Below are 23,102 nucleotides of genomic sequence, written 5' to 3' on the forward strand. Positions count from 1 at the left end.
GAGTTTCCCATGGAATGAAATTCCTCTTTCCTCATGTCCACTCGGGACATCCCCAGCTGCACTTGGCATTAATTTTTTCTTTCTCATGCTCTTTCCTGCTCTGACAAAAGGATCCACCATCTCTAAATCCTCCCTTCAAGCCCTCTCAGGGCTGTCCTGTACTGTCCTCAGTCTCCACACCAGTGAGGCCACAGCTCCTTAGCCCCTCTCTAGTACTCATGTGCTTGAGACCTTTAAAGCCCATCTTGGGAGATCTCTGGGCACTCACTAATTTTTTTGCAGATGAAAATGTCCTGCTCATAGTCTAAGGAAATCCCAGGGATATTTTTACCAAGGCCTGTAGTGGCAGAACATCGAGCAGTGGCTTCAAACTGAAAGATAAGTGTTTTATATTGGATAATAGAAGGAAAGATTTAACAATAAGGGCGGTAAGAACTGAAGCAGGTTTCCAGAGAGGTGGAGGTCCCATCCCTGCATTTGTTCAAGGTCAGGGAATGTGAGCAACCTCAATTAGTAAAAGATGTCACTGTCCATGTCCAGGGACTTGGACAAGATGACCTTTTACCTCCCTTCCAACCCAAACCATTCTGGGATTCTTTGAGTCTCAAACTCCTTCTCCAAAGAATTATCATGTTGAGGACATGAATTGCCATGTTTTTAGAGAAACCCTTCTAAGCCCCAAAGGTAAAAAAAATAATTAAAAGAGAGTTCCAAAATATTTGTGTGAAGCCTTCACCAAGTAGGTCAATGGCAGAGCCTCCCAGCGTGACCTCACAGATGTGGATGGAGTTTCCATGCTCAGGGTCTGAAACTTATGATGGGCAACAAGAAAGCACATTTGGGGACTGAGGAAGACTTGTCATGGGATTTCTAGGAAAGAAACAAAGGAAAGGAAAGGATGGGATCACGGCAGTTTGAGGAGGAACAAGCATGAGAAAACAGAGGGAAAAGGGAATGAAAAAGCTGGTCCTGTTAAACAGGAGGCTGCTCAAGACACTTCCCAGGCCATGCCCTGACACTGATCCCCACAGCCTGTCCTTTTTTCTTAATAATTCCATTGCCAAGAAGTTTCTCTGTCCAGGGGTCTCTCTGCTCCTGGCACAGATTGTGGCCCAAGTTCCAGCCCTTGCAGTGGGAAACACTAACAGCAGACTCCTGAGTTCTTTGGGAGGCCCAGACTGGAGGGGGTGTGTGGGTTGGAAGCACAAAAGAGTGAAGAAAATGCAAAGCTCAAATCACTACAGGGCCCGTGGGGATCAGAACAGACACGGAAATCAGATGAAAGTCCTGTGGTGTGTGTTGACACATCACGGACGAGGAAAATGGAACAAGGTGAAAGCTGCATGGTCTCTTTGTTCTCCTTGATACCCAGAGATGTTTTGTACAAACCAAGTGCACCTCTTACCAAGAAATATTCTGTACAACGTGCCCACAAATTAAATGGAAATTGGACCACAGTCCCACCCACAGCACTTTCCACAGTCCTGGTTAATAAGGTATAAAATGTAGCCTGACTTTGTCCCTAAGTGGGGGATGAGAATTGGACACAACATGTGCAGGGACAGATGGAGGGGTTTGTCCCCCTGGCCCTGCCCAGAAGGGACACCTTTCAGGAAGGGTTGTGGCCTTGGCTGTGCTGAGGGTTGCCCCGGGCAATGCAGCTTGGGATTGCAGTGGCACTGTCAGGGCTCTGCAGAGCTCCTGGCAGTTCATGCCTTTGTCCCCAGCAATGCCAGAGAACTGCAGGGGTTGCAGTCAATCACTTGTGCTCTTTGGGACCCCAACTGTCTCTGCTGAATGGGAGCAGGCCTGGAGTTCCCAGACTGTTCCTGCATCCAGGGTTGGGCCTGCAGTGACGTTTGTGCAGCATTCAATTGGCGCAGTGGCAGGATGGCCATGGATCCATTCCTGCAGAAACACAGTAGTGCTCCATCCCAGGCAGGGATAGAATGGGCCCACAAATTTTGGAAGGATAAGAATCAGGGAGTTTTGGCCCTGTGGAATCCCATGGAACCAAAGGAACCATGGGAGATGGTGGAACCTCATGGAATAAAGGGGACATTGTGACCCTGCAGCACCTCATGGAACCAAAGGGAGTCTGGGATGTGGCAGGGCCTGATGGAAACAAAGGAACCTCCTGGGAACAAAGGGAACCAATGAGACACTGCGGAATCTCATGGAATCAAGGGTCCATTGTGACACTGTGGAACCTCCCAGAATCCAGGGACCATTCTGATTCTGCAAGGCCTTCTGGAGTCAAAGGGAACACTGTGACACTGGGGAACCTCATGGAATCAAGGGTCCATTGTGACACTGGGAAAATGATGGAATCAGTGGGCCATTGTCACACTGCAGGGCTTTATGGAGCCCAAGAACGCTGGGAAACAGTGCAACCTCATGGAATCAAGGAGCCATTGTAACACTGCGAAGCCTCAAGGAATAAGGGATCCAATCTTTGCCTCAGATTTTGTCAACAAATTCAATTTAAGGGATTACAGAATTGTGACCGAACCACTTTTGTCCCACACGTTTTAATGATTGGCAAAATGAGAGTATTTATATGAAAAGAATCATTTATTCTTACAAATGATCAGACAAAAGATCTTAATCAGAATTATTTACTACACAATACAAAGGCTAAAACTGCTAGTTGTACAGTATAAGATAGGATAGTGCACTATATTGAAGAAATTATTGAACAATTATATTAAAGCTAGCCAAAAGAAATAATTATTAAGTAGAGATCTGATGGAACTCACCAGACCAACGGTCATGGGGAGATTTCTTTTGCTCAACCTTGAGGAGTGTCCTTGGAGGGTGTCCCCACCCAAGGCAGGAATCTCCACACATCTACCCCAAGAAGGGCTGTGTTAGAAGAACCTGCCTGGATGAAAGGGGACTGGACTTCTATAGTAGGAAGGGATTGACTGCTCCTCACAAATGTACAGACCAGTTACCAGCTTCACTGTCCCATCCAACTTCCAAAAGCAGGATGTGTGTTTGGAGTTGGGTGAACCAGGCTGGTTTGAGCATCATTCAACACCAAAACCATTCCCATGGTGCCACCGGTAACTCTCAGATCTCACAGACAGCTTGCATGAGAGCTGGCACTGTTGGCATTGTCTGATGGGATTTTAGGCCTTATCAGGGTAGGCCCTCCTGCCACCAGGGCAGAGAGGTTGGCTGTGAAAGTCCATCCTGGAGATGCACAGGGAACCAAGAGTTGGGCTCCTGAGTGACATCCAACAATGGACAGGGGGATGGGACTGACCAGATGAAAGTGTCTCAGGTAGAGCACCTGGCACTTGGCCTTGTTGAACCTCCTCCAAGTGGCCTGGGCCCATGGATCCAGCCTGTCCAGATCCCTCTGCAGAGCCTTCCTGCCCTCCAGCACATCAACACTCCCCCCAGCTTGGTGTCCCCTGGGAACTGCCTGAGGCTGCACTCCATCCCCTTGTGCAGATCATTGGGAAAGAGACTGAAGTGCCCTGAGCCCAGTGCTGAGCCCTGGGAACACCAATGGATGGAACTCCATTGCCCACCACTCCTTGGGCCTGGCCACCCACACAGATGTTTGCCCAGTGAACAGATGCTGCAGAATTTGTTTGATAAAGGTCCTGTAAGCCCAGAATATTGGGATGAGTGCAGATTTAGCTCTGCACAACAGAGAAATTAATTCACTTTCTCTTTTCCTCCACTGTGGTTCAAGGGAACTTGTGACTTCAGTGTGTGACTCCCTGTGTGCAAAGGGCAAATATGGACAGAATCCAGGGCAGGGAGTGTTGGGGGCATCCTGGGATCTGTGCTTGACACAGAAGGTGTTTGCCATTGGTCTAAGACTATCTACTGTGCAAAGTGGACTTCAGTGGAGGCAATGTGGACTTAATACACAGCAGGGGAAGGTCTTCTGGTTTTTATTGAGCTGTGCCTTCCTCTGGTTTTGTTTGCTGGCATTAAATGAACATCCCTCTGTGTCTTGTGCAACTCCTTCTCCAAGCCAAGCAGGTGGGAGTTGGTGCCAAGGAGCTGAAACCTGCAGGTCCAGCCTTGAGTGGAGGGAGCTCAGATTTGCCCAAGGTTGCTTGAAGTGCCAGGGGTTTGATGAGGGAATGGTGGGGTGGGGATAGGGATAAAGTCTGTTGGATTGTCAGACATAAATGGTCTTGGTTTTCTTATCTATTCAGACTGAATTAAGAATTGCTCAGGATCAGTATCGACTGGGGATTGCTGATATTAATGTTAAAACGGGAAAAAAATAAACGGGACATAAAAAAGGAAATGTTTTGTCATTGTTTCTTTAATACAATATATTCACTTGTAATGCAATTCTGAGATATGTCTAATTAACCACAAAAGAATTGAAGACTTGCAAGTAAATTATTCCCAGGGGCTTGTCTGGTTAAGATGCCAGCACTGAAAATAGAGTGTAGAGGAATGAGCAGACACGAAGACCATCCCTGGGGCTGGGGAAGCAGGAACTCAGAGTCACTGGTTCCAGGTGGAAAATGGACTGTGGAGTGTGGCTGTGAAATCTGTCTAAGAAACGACAACAGAATGGAAGATTTAAAAGTAAGTTGCTTCCAGAGTTTAGTCTCCTTAAGATATTTTGAATGTCAATGAGCCCTTTGGCACTGAATTCCTGAACTGAGGATCTGAAGACTGAGCAAGACTCTAGAGAAGTCAAATTCCTCAGGAAACCTCCAAGTTGTTGAGGATGTCAGCAAGCCCCAGTGAGGCCATCACTGAAAAGAGAGTGTGGAGGGAATGAGCAGACAAGGAGACCATCCCTGGGGCTGGGGAAGCAGGAACTCAGAGTCACTGGTTCCAGGTGGCAAATGGACTGTGGGATGTTTCTGTGAGAGCCCCTAATGGCTGTACTGGTTTCAGGGGCAGTACAGTTAAATTTCTTCCCCGTGGCTGGTGCAGGGCTATATTTTGGCTTTGTGCTGAACCCAGGGTTGATAATCACAGAATCACAGAATAGGCTGACTTGGAAGGGACCCACAAGGATCATCCAGTCCAACCCTTAGCCCTGCACAGGACCATCCCCAAGGGTCACACCAGGAGCCTGAGTGTACTATCCAAACTCTTCTTGAGCTCTGTCAGCCTTGGTGCTGTGCCCACTGCCCTGGGGAGCCTGTTCAGTGCCCAACCACCCTCTGGGGGAACAACCTCTTTCTAAGATCCAACCTAACCCTGCCCTGACACAACTCCAGGCCATTCCCTCAGTCCTGTCCCTGCTCCCCCCAGAGCAGAGCTCAGGGCCTGCCCCTCCTCTACCCCTGCCCAGGAATTGTACCTGCAGTGAGGTCTCCCCTCAGTCTCCTCTTCTCCAGCTGAACACACCAAGTGCCCTCAGTGTCCTCACACGCCTTCCCCCCAAAGCCCTTCCCCATCTTCCCTGCCCTCCTTTGGACACTCCCTAATGGCTCAATCTCTCCCTTCCATTGTGTCCCCCCAAACTGCCCCAATGGTGCAGGTGAGGCCGCCCCAGGGCAGAGCAGAGCGGGACAATCCCCTCCCTGGCCCGGCCGGCCATGCTGGGCCTGATGCCCCCAGGACAGGCTTGGCCCTCCTGGCTGCCAGGGCACTGCTGACTCAGGGCCAACTGGCCACCCACCAGCACCCCCAGGGCCCTTTCCCGGCACTACTTTCCAGCCTCTCCTTCCCAGTCTGTCCGTCCATGCGGGGTTGCCCCATCCCAGGGCAGAATCCGGCACTTCCCCCTGTTGAAGTTCTCAGGGCTCCTAAAGAGCCGGGAGGTCACGGGATGTCAAAGAGCCCCACGGAGCTAAAGGGACCCTTGGGACACTGTGGAACCTCATGGAATCAAGTGGCCACTGTGACACGTGGGGCCTCATGGAATCAGGGGAGCCCTGGGACACTGTGGAACCTCACGGAATCAAGGGGCCATTGTGACACTGCAGGGCCTCTTTAAACCAAAGGGGTTTGTGCTGGGCTGTCACAGGCCAGGGCAGGGGCAGCTGGAGAGCCCCTGGCCCAGCCATGAGTGACGGGCTGAGCCATCAGCTCCTGCTGAGAGAAGGGACCTCACAGGCCCTTCCGAAGGTGTTAACAGCGGGTCTATTGGCTCCCAGGATGAATATATTGACTCGGTAAGCTTTAGGGTGTATCCTTGATGATAAGGAAGTCAGTACACAGCCCTAATGGAGAAACAAAGCAGACTGTAAAGTTGGTAGGCCTAGGATGAGGGAACTACAATAAGGCCTTGAGCTTTGCTAAATGTATCACCAGTTGATCCTAGACAATGAAAACACTGTTGCTTGCTTAGCTAAAATGAGGTTATTGCTTGCTGCTAGCAAGGGGTATAAAAAGGCAGATGAGAAAATAGAGGCATCTTTTCTGCACACAACTAGACTCTTTGTGTCTTTATCGACCGTCACGACTCTACACCAACAGTTTTGTTATTGCTGGGCAGCACTTGCACAGCTCCAAGGCCTTTCCTGCCCCTGGTACGGCCACGCTGGGGAGGGAGCTGGGATTGCATGGGAGGGTGGGAGGAGACACACCTGGGACAGGTGACCCCCCTGACCCAAGAGCTGCTCCAGACCATGGACATCACACTCAGGGTGTGTAGGGGGGAACTTTGGAGTGATGGTGTTTGTCTACCCAGGTCACCGTTACTCGGGACGGGGCCCCGCTCTCCTGGAGGTGCTGAACACCTGCCTGTCCATGGGAAACTGGGAATGAATTCCTGGTTTGGCCTTGCACATGTGCACGTCTTTGACTCAACCCAGGAGTTTTGTCACTTCTACCCTTCTGATTCTCTGCCCCATCCCTGTGGTGGGGAGGGAGTGAGCGACTGTGCAGTGCTGAGTGCCTGGCTGACATTGCTAAACCTTGACAGATGGAAACTCCACAGGTCTCTGGGACCCTGTTCTAGTGCTGAACTATCCCCTTGGTGGGTTTTTAAAATTATTAATTATTTATTCTGTATGCCAAGTTACTCAAGCCTTACAGAACTCAGTGCAAGATTTCATAGCAGGGCAAGGTGCCCTTCATATCCTTTAGCTTTTTAAGCTGATTCCACACAGAAACACTGCCCATAGGCCATGAGGCCTAGCAAGGGATTTCTCAAACCCAAGGGGAGTCACCTCTCATGGGTTGTGTCACCTCTGGGGCTCATTGATGACTGACCACGATTGCACTGTTTCCCCTTAACATTACATTGGTCAGACCCAGCTTGAAGGAGCTCTTGGCATTGAACTCTTTTGGGGTACTGAAGGTGCTCTGGAGGACAAAGATGTCATGGCAGGGCAGGACATAACAGGAATGCCTCAGGACACCGTTCCCCTCCTGGAGGAGGAGGAAAGCCAGGCTGGACACGTGGTTTTGTTGGAGTGAATATGGGGTGCTTTGTTCAGGCAACCACATACCCCAGTGGGACTTACAGCATTTGGGACCATTTTACACCCTCTGTAGGATCACTTTGTCCATAGGAGTCTCTTCAAGGCCATTCTCACTTCCTCACTCTTCAGGCTATAGATGAGAGGGTTAAACATGGGAGTCACAACTGTGTCAAACAGGGCAGAGTGTTTGTCAGGATCTCCAGAATCCCTCGAGTAGACGACTTTAAGTAGACGACTGTGGCTGAGCCATAGAAGAGTGTCAGCACCCCGAGGTGTGAGGAGCAGGTGGAGAAGACTTTGTGCCTGCCCAGAACTGAGGGGATTTTCACAATTGCCCTGATAATTTGAATGTAAGACAGAACTATTAAGCAGAAGGGAAGGATTAAAAAAACCAGGGTGATGGTGTGCAGCCCCACTTGGTTCCAGAATGTGTCTGCACAGGCCAGGTCCAGCAGTGGGGGGATGTCCCAGAAGAAGTGAGGAAGGTCACGGGATGCACAGAAGGGCAAAGGGAACAGCTGGTAGGTCTGTCCTGCCTGCACTGGTGCCACAGCCCCCCAGGAGCCCAGCAGCAGCCTGGTGCAGAGCCCCTGCTCATGGCCAGGGGACAGAGCAGGGGGTGGCACATGGCCATGGAGCACTCATAGGCCATGGTAGCCAGGAGAAGGCTTTGGGTGCTGCCCAGCAGAACCAGGAAATACAGCTGGGCAGCACAGCCAAGGAAGGAGATCCTGCCATCTGCCCTCAGGAGACACACCAGCATTTTTGGCAGTGACAGAGGTGTAGTAGACCTGCAGGAAGGACAAGTTCCTCAGGAAGAAGTACATGGGGCTGTGCAGGCTGGAGTCCAGCACAGTGAGGAGGCAACCAGGCTGTTCCCTGCCAGCACCACCAGGTAGATGAGCAGGAACACCGTGAAGCACAGGCCCTGCAGGCTGGAGTGGTCACAGAATGCCAGAAGAACGAATCCAAATCCAACAGTGTGGTTCTCCAAGCCTTTTCTTTGGGACATTTTCCCTCTGCAGAGCAATCCTGTGGCCTGTCCACCACCACCCCCACTTCAGGCCTAGAGAAAGACTCCACACACCAGCACACACGGGACTGCAGGAGGAGGGGAGCTGGAGCAAGCTCTGCAGGAAGGTTTGGGAATCCAGCAGGGGCTGTTTGCTGCAGGGAGGTTTGCAAAGGGAGGGAAGAACAGAATCCATGAGCCTGCATGACCCGGATTTGCCACAGAGATAAGGGAATCTTGACTTGTCTGGCCAGAGGGGATTTTATCAAATAGAATGCCTGGGGATAGAGGAGAAATAAAGGAAGGAAATGCATAAATACCAACCCCTTGCAGAACAGTCTGGCTTACATTCCTTGTCCAGATGTTTAATGCATTTAATGTAAGAATGAGAAGAAAGAGGGTGAAAAAGGAGAAAAGTGATGAAAATGGGGAAGCAAAGCAAGGTAAGGCAAGGCAAGGGAAGGAGAAGCAATCCAAACAAAGCAAGGCAAGGCATGGCTCAGTTCTTAGACCTTGGTGAGAGAGATTAATCCCAGCTCTCCTCACATGTGGGAGCTCATCCCCTGGCGCTCTGTCAGCACACCAAGATCTGGGAGACTGTCCAAGATCTGAATCATTCACCTTCACATGGTGAGGGGTGAATCCCATTGGAAGTAAACCAGGCTTCTCTCTTCCAGGGAATCCAGTGGCTCTGATGCATCCATGGGCATTTTAGCAGGACAGGGAAGCAACGGTTTATGCAGAAATAACAAGAGTTCCTAACTGTACTAAGAGACAGGTTAATGCAAGCAGTGCCAGTGTGCCCTGCAGTTTTCAGTCATCCAGAGAAGAAAGTGGTTCAAAGAGGGTGATCTCCCCACCATACCTGATTTGCCTGAACAGATCAGGTTTTTATAACTTCTGAGAGAGTCACTGATAATCCAACATTCCCGACCTTGCTGCTCTGTCCCTTGGATTCCTGAGCCCTCACAAATCCAGCCCAGAACCCGCTCACTCCCATCCCAGCCCTGCAACACTCCCCAGTGCCCTGCAAGCCCTGGCAGAGGCCCAGCAATGCTCCTGCTGCCTGGGGAGCTGAGCCCTCCCTGTGCATTCCCCACCCTCCCAGAGCACAGGGACTCCCTGCAGGGCTCACTGGCAGGGGGGGAGCTACAAGGCAGCAGCTCCTCCATCGCAGGTGCCTTCTAATAAAGCCACAACTCAGCTGAAAAGGGGTTTCAGGAACTCACTTTGGCCTGGGGAGGGAATGTCCTCTCCCAGGCGAGGGCTGAGGATGCTGCTGTGTCTCAGCCAGCACTAACACCCATTGAGAAGTCTTCTTAAACCCTGAGGTGTCACTGATGACAATAGCAGGTCAGAAAAAAATCAAGTATCCAATTAGCCAAGGGACAAGCACAGGGCATTTTTTCAAGAGAAAAATCTGAATTCACACAAACGTCATCCTAATACTTCGCTTATTTTCCCAAGGTATTTGTGCCATTTTCCTGTGAGTTTTATCTGTCTCATAGAGATGTCATTCAAAATTCCCAAGATCAAATTAAAGTTTGCATGAGAGAAAAGTCACCATGATTGTTTTCTAATCTACCAACTTCATAACATAAATATACAGAAAAATTAAATATTCCTATTTAAAACCAAAAGTAATCACTGAGATACCCACATATATTTTAATTTAATGCTTTAACTCAAAGCAACCATTCCCATGCAGATTATCCACATATGAGCAATCCCTCCTTGTTCCCAAATGTTGTCAAAGATGCAGCCTCCTCTTTTTAACTCTCAGGTGTCTCCATGCTCCAAAGATCTCGAGTGGAGCCCAAAGCAAGCCAGTTTTGCTCCCAGGAACCTGCCAGAGCCCTTCTTAGGTGGTGCCAATCTCACAGGCAGCGTTTCCCAAAGCTGGAGGAAGCCTGAAAAGGAAGGAAACTTCCCCAAACCGAGCCAGGCTTTTCTCAGCACCTGAGCTGCTGCCCAGAGCCTTTGCCTCCCTGCACCCACAGCCTCCAAGGATCTGCTGGAGAGTCCCTGGGGAGGCTTTGTCAGGAATGGCCCTCAGGGGGCTCCTTAAAGTTTCAAGGGACTGCAAGGTTTTCAGAGCAATTTGGGGTTTTGATTTTGCATTTTTGAGAGGTTTGTGCAACCATGTCCTCCAATTATCTGCTGTAACAAGTCCCTTGAGAGCCTCAGACAGTGACAACCCTCAGTGGGGCTCATTAATGCTTCAAGGCACTCAGGGTTTATTGAGGTGCTTTTTTTGACACTGAGCCTCTGAGAGGTTTGTTCAGCCGTGGCCTCCAATGACCTGCTCTAATTAGTCCCCTGAGAGACTCTGTCGGTTGTGACACCCGGTGGGGCTCGTTAATGCTTCAGGGACTGCAGGGTTTTCACAGGACTTTGTGTTCTGCTTTCCACACTGAGTCTCGGAGAGGTTTGTGCAATCCTCTGCAATTACCTGCTCTAATGAGTCCCTTGAGAGGCTTTGTCAGTTGTGACACTCTGTGGGGCTCATCATTTCTTTGAAGTAGTTCAGTTTTTAAGGGCACTTTGGCTTTTGCTTTTGACACAAAGTCTGTGACAGATTTGTGCAATCATGGCCTGCAGTGGTCTCCTTCAAGGAGTCCTTGAGGAGCCTGGATTGGGAATGGCCCTCAGTGAGACCCATTAATGCTTTGAGATATGTTGAGATTATCTTCTGACTTGGACTCATGGAAAGGTCTCCTCTCTCTCAGAGGAGAACCTCACCTGAGGTTCAAGGACTCAGTGCCAAGTGCACCGTGGGGACCACGGGGCTCCTTAAAATCAATCAAGTGCTAAGAAACCACAGCTCTGCCTTGATTTTCCTCTAGTCGAGTGCAGTTAATCAGGAAGTTTTCTTAATACGCAGAAATACTTCAAAGAGGTTCTGATAAACATGCATTCTTATTTTCAAGGGTGTAGTTTCTTACTTTTCTCCTTTGAAAAGAGTTGATTGCAGCTTTCTCTAATTGATTTTGATCCAGGGTCTCTCCTAAGGAGGTTTGGACTGGCTGGAGCTTTCCCTTGAGGTCTGACACAGTGTGGACAACCTTGCTCCATATTTCCCAACTCCATCCTGTCTCTGCTCAGTCTCCTGGGTCCTGCTTTGCTCACAGAACTGGCTGCACACAGCAAAGAGGGCTTTTTCTTCTTTTTTTGCCACAATCTGAAGCTCATGAGGTTCACCTTTGGTAACAGACACTCCTCAGCTGTGAGCCAAGTCCCTGCTGCCAGCAATGAGGTTCAGCTCCCCCAAGGCAAAACCGTGCCAGAAACGTTTTAGACACCCAGAAAGTGAAATAATAAACACGAATAAAGAGTTGGTACTGGGGGGACACTTGGGGATCCTGAGGGGCACTTATGGGGCAGTTTTAGGGGGACATTTAGGGGGCACTTAGGCATCCAGGGGGGCACTTCAAGGTCGGGGACCGTACTGGGGCTGGATGCCTGAAGAATGAACACACAGCCCTGGAACCATTGGATCTCCTGGATGATTGAAGTGCCTCTAATAGAAGGTGCGTGGCCTGCCTGCCCCTCCCGCCGAGCACCAGCTCCATCTCCTGCTCCTGCCCAGCGGCTTTGCAGAAATCCAGGGCTGGCTGTGGATTGAAGGCTGTGGCAAGGGACAGGATACAGTTGCTTCACTTTCCACCCTTGATGTCTCAATGTCTGTGATCTTAGGAACCCTCACAAACCTGGAACAAGGCAGATTATCTGTTTTTGTAAGATATGTACATGGAGATTGTTTTGATCTGTGTTTAAATCGTCCTTGAATAAAACAACTAATAGAAAACTATGTAAAAAAAAAGGAAAAGGGAAAAATAAGAAAAACGAAAATTAAAAAAGGGAGAAAAGAGATAAAAAGGAGAAAAAAGAGAAAAAAAAGAAAAATAGGAAAAAATGAGGAAAAAAAAGAACAAATAAAAAAGAGAAAAAAGAAAAAAGAGAGAGAAAAAAGGGAAGAAAAGAAAGAAGAAAGAAAAAAGAAAGAAAAGAGAGAAAGAAAAAAAGAGAAAATAAAAGAAGACAGAAAAACTAAAAACCAAAAAAAGTCCGATCCTCCCCCGCCGCAGGGCCTACAACTCCCACAATGCCCCGCGCAGGCGGGGGGCGGGCAGGGGCCGTGGCCGCGCGCTGATTGGCTGCGGGGCGGGTCTGTAAAGGCGGAGGGCGCGCGGAGCGAGCGCCATTTTGGCCTCGTGGTCGGGAGCGAGGAGGACTCGCCTGCGGCCGCTGCACTTCGCTGGGTGAGTTGGCGGGGGGGCGGCGAGAGCGGGGTCTGGGGATCCCCTCGGGGGCTGCGGGGAGCGCGGCTGTGGGTGGAAAGGCTGGAGGCCTCGGGGGGGTTTAGCGGGGGGGTTCGGGGGTTCCCGGGGACGTTTTGAGGGGTCCCTGAAAGGACTCGGGGGGGAGGTTGAAGGTCCCTGGAGGGTTTTGGGCGGCTCTGATGGGAGTTTTGTTTTCTGAGAAGATTTGGGGTGTCCCAGGTGGGCTTTGGGGCTCTCTGGGGAGGTTTGGGGTTCCTGGGAGGCTTTGCGGGGACCTTCGAGGCAGTTTTGGGGTCTCTAGGGGGTTTAAGGTGTCCCAGACAGTTTTGAGGGCCCGTGGGGGGGGTTGAGGGTCCCTGAATGGGCTTGGGGAGTCTCAGGTGGGTTTTGTGGGTCACTGAGAGGGTTTAGAGGGTGCTGGGGAGGGATGAGGGGTCCTTGAGGAGGTTTCAATGGGTCCAGGGGGGAATTTCAGGGGTTTTGAGGGGATTTTACAGGGTCCCCTAAAGCCCAGCATTGGGTTTCAAGGGATCCTCCAACCCCCAGGGGAGGGGTCCTAGGGATGCCCCCAAAAATCCGGGGTGGGAAATGTACCACATCCGGGTAAGGGGATCCCAGTGCCCCCAGTATATCCCAGTGACCTCCCAGTGACCCTCAGTATGGCCCAGTAACCCCCTCAGTGACCAGCCAGTGTGTCCCAGTGACCTCCCACTGCCCCCCAGTATGGCCCAGTGATCCTGCAGTGAGCACCCAGTAACCCCCAGTATGGCCCAGTAACCTGCCAGTGTCCCCCCATGTGTCCTGGTATCCCCAGGTAACTCCCCAGTGCCCCCCAGTGTGCCCCAGTTCCCCCCCAGTCCCTCCCAGTGCCCTCTCAGAGGACCCCTGAAAGCCTGGTGAGGGGGGGCACGGAGAAGGGGGAGCCTGGACTATGGGGACCCCTGGGATCCCCTAGGACAACAAAGTGGGGAACCTGGAGAGGGGGAATTTCTGGGAATGCAGTATCCCGAAGGCGAGAATCAGAGGAGAAGGGAGCCTTGGGACCCCCAACACTCCCAGCATCTCTAGGTAGAACCCCCAGCATCCCAGACAGGAGAGACTCTCTGAACCATAAAGGGGGGAAACCAGAGAAGGGGAAATCTTAGGAGAATTTTTTTGGGCTCATCTTCATATTTTAGAGTATTTTTTAGGTGAATCTCAACTTTTTTCAGTTTGGGGGGGCAGGAGTCTTCTCACTCTTTCTTATAGGCTTTTGCCTGAATCTCGATGATTTGGGGTTTTCTGGGCTGAGTCTTGGTGTTTTGGAGGTTTTTATGGACACAGGATGCCCGGTGAGTTCTAGTGATGGACTTGGGCAGGAGGAACCCCCAAGCCAACGCGCTCAGCCCTTGTTTTCCCCCCCTTCAGGATTTGTCCTTCCCAAAGCTTGGGCGGATGGAGGAGGAGGCTGCGAGGAAGAGGAAGATGCCTTGGGCCCCCCAGGCAGGTGAGGAGGAAGTCAGTGTCCCTTTGGGCGGGTGTTGTGCTGGCTCTGTCAGCCCAGCATGGCCCCGGCTGCAGGACAACCCCGCTGGCGCCGCCGTCCTGCCGGGGCCGGAGTTGGGGGGATGTCCTTGGCCTTCCCTGTGGGCCGGAGGCAAATCCCCTGCCTGTCCTTCTTGCTTCCTGCCCCAGGCCCCGAGCTGAGGAGGGAGAGCGCGGAGGACAAATCCCCCCGTGAGACCCTGGTGGGAGAGGCCGTTTTGAAGGGCTCCCCGGCGCAGGAAGGCAGCGGGGAGGAAAAGGGCCGGAGATCCCCCCGCAGGAGGGGCTCCAAAGCCAGCCCAGGGTGCTCTGAGGAGGAAAGAGCCAGCCTGTGCCAGGAAGGCAGCCGGAGCTTGAGGGGGAGCTCTGAGCTGGTGGTGCCTGAGCAGCCTCCCAGCAGGGAGAAGCCCTTCAGGTGCTTGGAATGTGGGAAGAGGTTCAGGAAGAGCACAGACCTGCTCAGACACCAGCACATCCACACTGGGGAACAGCTCTACACGTGTGGGGAGTGTCTCAAGAGCTTCAACAGGAACTCCCACCTGATCCAACACCGTCGCATCCACACTGGGGAACGGCCGTACAATTGTGGGGAATGTGGGAAGAGCTTTAGGCAGAGCTCCATCCTCCGCACCCACCAGCTCATCCACACCGGGGAACGGCCCTACAAGTGCTTGGAATGTGGAAAGAGGTTTCAGACCAGCTCAGCTCTCCTCCTGCATGAGCGGACGCACACGGATGAGAGGCCCTTCCGCTGCTCCGACTGCGGGAAGGGCTTCAACCAGAACTCCAACCTCGTCAGGCACCAGCGATCCACACCGGGGAGAAACCCTACAAGTGTGGGGAGTGTGGGAAGAGTTTCACCAACAGGTCTGGCTTGACCAGACACCAACGGACCCACCAGTAAGAGAAGCCCTTCCAGTACCTCGAGTGCAGGAAGAACTTTGGCTGCTGCTTCCACCCCAAATGAAGCCCCTGATGGTGAGGCAACCCCTGAGACCAGTGACTGTCAGTCCATCCCTTTTGACGAGAAAAGACCAGTCCCCTTTCCCAAGGGCAGCTTCTTCCAACAGAACCCTTCTTGGGGGGTGTGTGGAGATTCCTACCTTGGCTGGAGACCCCCCAAGGTCACTGCTGGAGGTTGAGAGCAGAGATCTCTCTCCATGAATGTTGGTCTGGGGGAGTTCCATCCAACCGTAATTAGGAATTACAGGTTTTGTGCCAGCTTGGGTAGAATTGCTTCAACAATTGCTTTAGTGTAGAGCACTGTCCTATCTTATCCTGTACTCCTGTTAGTTTTAGTGTATATATTGTGCACTAAGTAATTCTGATGAAGATCTTTTGTCTGATCATTTGGAACCCTAAATAAATTAATTTCTCTCAATAGATCTGGTTTACCATCATTTAACCTGGAGGACAAAAATGATTCAGTTACACCTCTGTAATTCCTCTAAACTGAAAGTGTTGGCATAATCCAAGGCTGAGATTTGATCCAGCACCCCACAGGAAGTTGGGAGCTCAGGGGGGCCACCCCCCTTTCCCAACCCCTCTGTACCCAAAGACCCCCATGAGACCGTCCGACCCACCAGACCACCCCCCCTTTTCCACCCTTCTCCCTGTTCCTTCCATATTCCCATTGTCCCCTCAATCCCCCATTTCCCCTCTGAACAGTTTTGGGGTCCCAACCCCCACTGTTTGCCCCCTCTCCTGTGGGCACTGAAGGAGAAAATGAGGCTGCACACACAGAGTTCCATTGCAGGACTTGTCCGCCCATCTTTCCGGCGTCCCCCTTTCATTGGGGTTCCTTTGGAAACAGCGCCTGGGCTTTGTCTTTTAGTCCACCAGAGTTCCCAGCATGGCCCCAAAGCAGTGCCCTGATCCCACACATTCCCCTCCCCTCATGTGCTGGCTGTGTTCAGCCACCAGAGAAAAACACAGGCTACCATGCAGAGCGTTCCAAGTGGTTTCCCCTTTGGCAAACAGCACTCTCTGGATGGAAAACACCAGTCAGGGCCAAAACACTCCTTTTGGATTCGAATTAACTGAATGCAGCTGTTGCTGCCTTATGTTGTTCCCACAGAAATTCTCAGGGTTCCTTTGCTTCCAGGAGGCCCCACATGTCACAATGGCCCCTGGATTCCATGAGTCTCCCCAGTCTCCAAAGGTTCCTTTAGTTCCATGAGGCCCTGCAGTCCCAAAATGCCCTTTGGATTCTCAGAGATTTCCCATTGTCCCAGGGTCCCTTGTACTTCAGAAGGAGCTGCAGTGGGACAGTGGCCCCTTGGTTCCGTGAGCTCTGCAGTGTTCCAGGAATCCTTGGGTTCCAGGAGAGCCTGCAGTTTCACAAGGACCACTGGAATGCAGGAGGTTCTGCAGGGTCCCAATGGCCCCTGGATTCTGGGAGGTTCAGAAATACCTCCGGGCTCCCTTGGTTCCAGGAGGACACACATGTCAGCAGGAACCCTTGGTTCCAGGAGGTTTGACAGTGACCCAGAATTCCTTTGATTTCATGAGGCCCTGGATTGTCCCAATGGCCTGCTGATTCCATCAACCCCCTCAACGTCCCAATGGTCCCTTGGTTCCATGAGTTTCCACAGTGTCCCAGGGTTCCTTTTTTTCCTTGGGACCTGCAGTGTCACAATGGGCCCTGAATTCCAGGAGTTTTCCCAGGATGACAGTGCTGCCTTGATTCCATGAGATTCCAGTGTCCCAGGGCTCCTTTGGCTCCAGAAGGCCCTGCAGTGTCACAATGGTCCTTGGTTCCTTGAGGTTCCACCATGTCCTTGCTGGAACATGCTCTGGGATCTGGACAGGCTGGATCAATAAGGCCAAGTGTCAGGGCCTGCCCTTGGCTCCCAACAACCCCCTGGAACGCTCCAGGCTGGGGGCAGAGGGACTGGAGAGCTGCTCAGCAGGAAGGGACTTGGAGGTGCTGCTTGACAGGGGCTGGGTATGAGGCAGAGTGTGCCCAGGGGGGCAAGAAGGCCAAGGGCATCGTGGCCTTTGTGGAGAAGAGTGTGGCCAGCAGGAGCAGAGAACTGATTGCCCCTCTGTGCTGGGCACTGGGGAGGCCCCCCCTGGAGTGCTGTGTCCAGTTCTGGCCCCTCAGTGCCAAAAGGCCCTTGAGGGGCTGGAGCGTGTCCAGAGAAGGGAACGGAGCTGGGGAAGGCTCTGGAAAACATGTCTGCTGAGGGACGGCTGAGGGAACTGGGTTGGTTGAGTCTGGAGAAGGGGAGGCTCAGGGGGGACCTCATTGCTCTCTGCAATGGGATGGGGTTCGGTCTCTTCCACAAAGCCTTTAGTGACAGGAAGAGAGGAAATGGCCGTCAGTTGCATCAGGTGAGGCTCAGATTAGATGTTACAAACAAACTTATCCCACTGCGAGAGTGCTCAGGCATTGGAACAAGTAGCCCAGGGAGGTGGTGCAGTCTCTGGAAGTGTTCAGGTGTGTGGTGGGTTGACTTTGGCTGGACACCAGGTGCCCTCCCAGTCGCTCTATCACTCCCCTTCCCAGCAGGACACGGGAGAGAGTAAGGTGGGAAAAACAAAGTAGTGTGTTGGGATAAGGCAGTTTATTTAAAGCAAAAAGCAGAACAAAGCTTGTGCACACAGAAGCAGGAGGTAGCAGGGTTTGTTCTCTGCTTCCCATGAGCAGCCATGGTCGGCCACTCCCGAGGAGCAGGGCTTGGGTCCGCGGGACGGTTCCTCAGCAGGCAGCCATCAGACAATGAATGCCCCCCTCCTGCTCCAGGCCTCAGCTTTTAGAGCTGAGCTGACCTCCCATGGGCTGCAATGTCCCTTGGGTCAGTTGGGCTCAGCTGGCCTACTTGGGTCCCCTGCCAGGCTCTTGCCCTCAGCTAAGGAAGGAATGTCCCAGTGTTGGTGCTGTGCTCAGCAGTGGCCAAAACACTGGGGTGTTCTCAACCCCCTTCCAGCTGCCAATGCCAAGCCCAGCCCTGGGAGGGCTGCTGTGGGGAACTGAACTGCAGCTCAGCCAGACCCAACCCAAATATCTATGGCACATATTCTATAGAATTCATCCTTAGGTGTTGTATGATAGATCTGTAAGATATTACAAATAATAAGCAATAATAAGGCAAGTGTCCTCCTTAGGGACACATACACATCTTCAAACTCCTGCCTGGGTTTGTTCCCTGGGGGTCTCTGCAGCAGCAAGCACAGCCCCACACTGACTGCTCTGGGCTGTGCAGGCATTTGTGGTTCTGCCTGTCTCACACACACCCCCAACCGTGGGATGGATCTGGATGACACTGGATGAGATGTCACAGGGGAGATGTGATGTCATATGATAGATGTGATGTCATAGCAGAGCCTTGATGTCACCACAAGGATGTGATATCACAAGGGAGATATGATGTCACAACAAGGGTATGATGTCACAACAAGGGTGTGATGTCACAGAGATGATGTGATGTCACCGGGGAGGACATGACGTCACAAGGATCATATGATATAACAAGAGATGCAATATTTCATATGATGGATGTGACATCATAAGGGAGATGTTCTGTCACAGGGGAGGACGTGACGTCACAGGGATGATATGATATCAATGGAGAGATGTGATGTCATATGATGGATGTGACATCATAAGGGAGATGTGATGCCACAGGAATGATGTGATGTCACAGGGGACATTGTGATGTCACAGGGAGGATGTGATGTCACAGAGGAGGATGTGATGTCATACAATGGATTTGACGTCATGAGGGAGCTGTGATGTCACAAGAAGGGTGTGATGTCATATGGGGGTTTTGTGATGTCATGGGGCAACAGCCTTCCGTCTCGCATGCAGCAAGCTCCAACAGAAACTCCGTGACATCCAGAACAAGTGGTGGATCGATCTAGCTGAAAAAACTCAATTATGCGCAGATACAGGTGATCACAAAGGTTTCTATGAGGCCTTGAAAACAGCATACGGGCCTACATACCAGGTACAAAGCCCTCTACTCAGCGCTGATGGTCAAACACTTCTGACAGATAAAACCTCCATTCTGAATCGATGGTCTGAACACTTTCAGACTCTTTTCAGTACCAACCACATAGTCCAAGACTCAGCAATTCAGTCCCTCACACAACAACCAGTAAAGTATAAATTGGATACTGCTCCCACTTTAGGAGAAACCCTCAAGTCCATACAGCAGGTGAAAATCGGCAAGGCAGCTGGGATTGATGGAATTCCACCCAAAGTCTGGAAACATGGGAGCCTTGCACTCCACACCAAATTTCACGAGTTTGTGGTGCGCTGTTGGGAACCAGGTGAACTACCATCAGACCTTCGAGATGCAGTCATCATCACTTTGTATAAGAAAAAAGGTATTAAATCAGATTGCTCAAACTATCGTGGTGTCCTAGTTAGGACAGCTGAGATCAGTTCATCATGGTGGGTGTAACCCAAAACTGTATTCTATAGCCTTCCATGTCATTTCCCAGAAACTAGACTATTGTTGTCAATAGACTATTCGCACCCTCTGCCCATAGAGCCTGACTCCTCAGGCTATAAACTAGGTGTTAAGAGGCCTGTGAGATAGAAGGATGTTTCTGTCCTCACACCCTTTGTGAACTCCCCGCCCTGAGGAGAGTACCAAGCATTCCTGCCTGAACTGGAGGATATATAATCTTGGAGTTTTGAAACATTTTTCAACCCACTCGTGGGATCCAGAGGACGGCTGCATCTCATCGCTCTCAACCAGACTTAGACCACCACTGGACTGCGATCACCAGTTCTGGCCAGACTGCAGCAGCTCTCCCACCAGCAGGTTCTTCCCCTCTCCCTTTACTTTGGACTCAAACAGGGCCCAAGGAACACCACTTTGTTCAGGCCCCAGGGTACTGGGTTACACATTTGGGTTTTTGTGGGTTGAGACCAATTGTTTGTTTGTATTATTGTACTTACTGTATTATTTTAATAAATTGTTATTCTGACTTATAATCTCTCCTTTGAGTTGGGTTCATTCCCCCTGCTGGTTAACTTTTAAACCAGCACACGTGGTATTACTCTGCTCTCCATTGCTGGCAAAATCCTGGCAAGAATACTCTTGAACAGACTAATACCCACTATAGCAGAAGGAATTCTACCTGAAAGTCAGTGTGGTTTCAGAGCCAACAGGAGCACCACAGACATGGTATTTGTCCTCAGACAACTGCAAGAGAAGTGTAGGGAACAGAACAAAGGTCTTTATGTCACCTTTGTTGACCTCACCAAGGCTTTTGATACTGTGAGCAGAAAAGGTCTGTGGCAGATTTTGGAACGTTTAGGTTGTCCCCCCAAGTTCCTTAAAATGATAATCTCACTCCATGAGGATCAGCACGGCCAAGTCAGATATGGCAACACACTTTCTGAGCCCTTTTTAATTAAGAATGGTGTGAAACAAGGCTGCGTTCTCACTCCTACCCTATTCACCGTCTTCTTTAGCAGGATGCTCCAAAGGGCCACGGTAGACCTCGATGATCAGGACGGTATCTACATTCGATACTGTACTGATGGAAGTCTATTCAATCTAAGGTGACTGAAGGCCCACACCAAGACCTTAAACCATCTTGTCCAGGAGCTGCTTTATGCTGATGACGCTGCCCTTGTTGCACACACAGAAGCAGCTCTGCAGCGTTTAACATCCTGCTTTGCAGACACTGCTGAGCTCTTTGGGCTGGAAGTCAGCTTAAAGAAGACAGAAATTCTCTATCAACCTGCACGTCAGGAAGTCTTCCATCATCCCCATATCACCATTGGTGAATCAGAGCTCAAATCAGTCCAGCAGTTTAATTACCTAGGGAGCCTCATCTCCTTGGATGGTAAGATTGACAGAGAGATAGACAACAGGTTAGCAAAGGCATACAGTGCTTTTTGAAAACTCCACAAAAGAGTATGGCGTAATAAACACTTGAAGAAAAGTACCAAGATCAGTGTTTACAGAGCCATTGTGCTGTCTACTCTCTTATATGGATCTGAATCATGGGTCATCTACCGCCACCACCTGCGTCTCCTAGAACGCTTCCATCAGCGCTGCCTCTGCACAATCCTAAACATCCACTGGTCAGATTATGTGACCAATACATCTGTTCTAGAGCAAGCATCAGTCACAAGTATTGAGGCCATGTTGCTGAGAACACAGTTGCGATGGGCAGGGCACGTCTCCAGCATGAAGGACCAACCACCTCCTCCCTAAGATCCTGCTTTATGGTGAACTTGCCACCGGCTGTTGCAAGAGAGGAGCCCCAAAGAGAAGATACAAGGACTCCCTGAAACAACATCTCAGCCTTGGTCATATTGATCACCATAACTGGTCTACTCTGGCCTCCGGTCGGGAGGTCTGGAGACACCCCATCTATAACACAGCTGTCTCCTTTCAGAACGCACGCAGGATCACTCTTGAGGAGAAAAGACAATGCAGAAAGAACCGTGTCTTGCAGAATATACCATCTAAGGAGTCTTTCTGCTGTGCCTTTTGCAATCCGTTATGTCTATCTTGTATTGGCCTCATTAGCCACCAGTGTGCCTGTAACAAATGTGGATAGAGCCTTCCTAAATCTTCGTTCACGAAGCCCAGCCATGATGGTGATGAATGTTGTTATTGTGAATCTGTAATTCAGTCACTGTTAAAATTGTAGCAAATGCTATTGAACCAGTTGATAACTGTTCAATTGGTCAATGATTAAGCGCTACTAATGTCTTTTACCCCCTTGTCTTTGGATCCAAATCCTTTGTGCCCTGACCCTCTTACATCCCAAGGTTCTGTGTAAATCATTCCATTTCATCAAAAAAATTATTTTTTGTGACTTCCACTTTAAAATCTTCTTTCTTAGCTAAACTACAAAACAACTCCAATTAGCTGTTCAAGTCTTGAAGACAATTAAAGGAAGGGAAATAATTTGTTTCTCAGTGTTTTAATGGGTCCCACAGTGTGTTTGGAGTTGCATCAGCTGTCAGTCCAAGATGGGTCATGTCAGAACTGGTGAGGTTGGGGGGTGAGGAGCAAGGTTGATCATCCAGGGTCAGTGTGGATCTCCTGAGGAGACACTCAGCATCAAGATCACTTGGAGAACACCTCTATCACCTCTTCTCTGAACTAAAAAATAGCCATCCTTTAATTAAAAAAAAAAAAAGTACAAATTTTGAAGACTTGTTTTGAAATTGCCTTGAAGACAAATAAAGGAAGACAAAGAGATCCTGAGGGATTTCTGCATTTTAATGAGCCCCACGGTGTGTTTGCAGCCCAGTCCATGGTCCTGAGGTACTGAGAGAAGATTGAAGCAGCTGCTGAAGAAGTCAGAAGCCAAAGTGCAAGTGCCTTGAAGCATTGCTGGGCCCCACTGAGGGCAGGCACTGCCAAAGCCTCCCCAGGGACTCCTTGGAGCAGCTCCTTGGAGGCCAGGAGTGCAGGCAGACAAAGGCTCTGGGCAGGCCCCTGCAATGCTGAGCAAAGCCTGCCCAGGTTTTGTGGAGCACAAAGGCCAAGGCCTGAGCCCCAGGCCCTGGCCCAGCAGATCCTGTCCCTCCCGGCTGGCTCAGGGCTGTTTGGGGGGCACTGGGATGGCAGGGGGAGGAACAACAAAGGCCCAAAACTGGGCAACCCCTGCCAGGCTCCTGAGGGAGGGGCGAGGCAGAACCCAAGTGCAGAACCTGCCAGGCAAGTTGCTTGTGGTGGCCTGAGTGGCAGAGGCAGCTGCCAGAGGCAAGGGGACAAAGGCCTGGGTGCCTTTGGGCCTTGCAGCCCTGCCAGAGCCCTTGGCCATCTCTCCTGCAGGCTGTCCTGCCCTGGCCCTGCTGCTGCTCTGGCCTTGCAGGCTGCTCACACCCCTCCTGCTTTCCCACCCCCTCCCAGCAGCATTTCTAGACCCTCCCTGATGGCTCTGCACCAGCTCTGGCTGTTCCCTGGAACACAAAGCCATGGGCTG

The 23,102-nt window shown here is 51.0% G+C and overlaps 1 pseudogene; it reads left to right on the forward strand.

The window, feature by feature from the left end:
- The window catches only part of LOC127474808 (uncharacterized), a 1,366,245-nt pseudogene extending 1,351,152 nt beyond the window's left edge, over window positions 1-15,093 (forward strand).
- The last annotated feature ends 8,009 nt before the right edge of the window (window positions 15,094-23,102 follow it).

The sequence above is a fragment of the Manacus candei genome, unplaced genomic scaffold (genome assembly GCF_025592945.1).
Source record: "Manacus candei isolate 608988 ecotype Guabito, Panama unplaced genomic scaffold, ASM2559294v1 h1tg000045l, whole genome shotgun sequence".
Lineage (NCBI taxonomy): Eukaryota > Metazoa > Chordata > Aves > Passeriformes > Pipridae > Manacus > Manacus candei.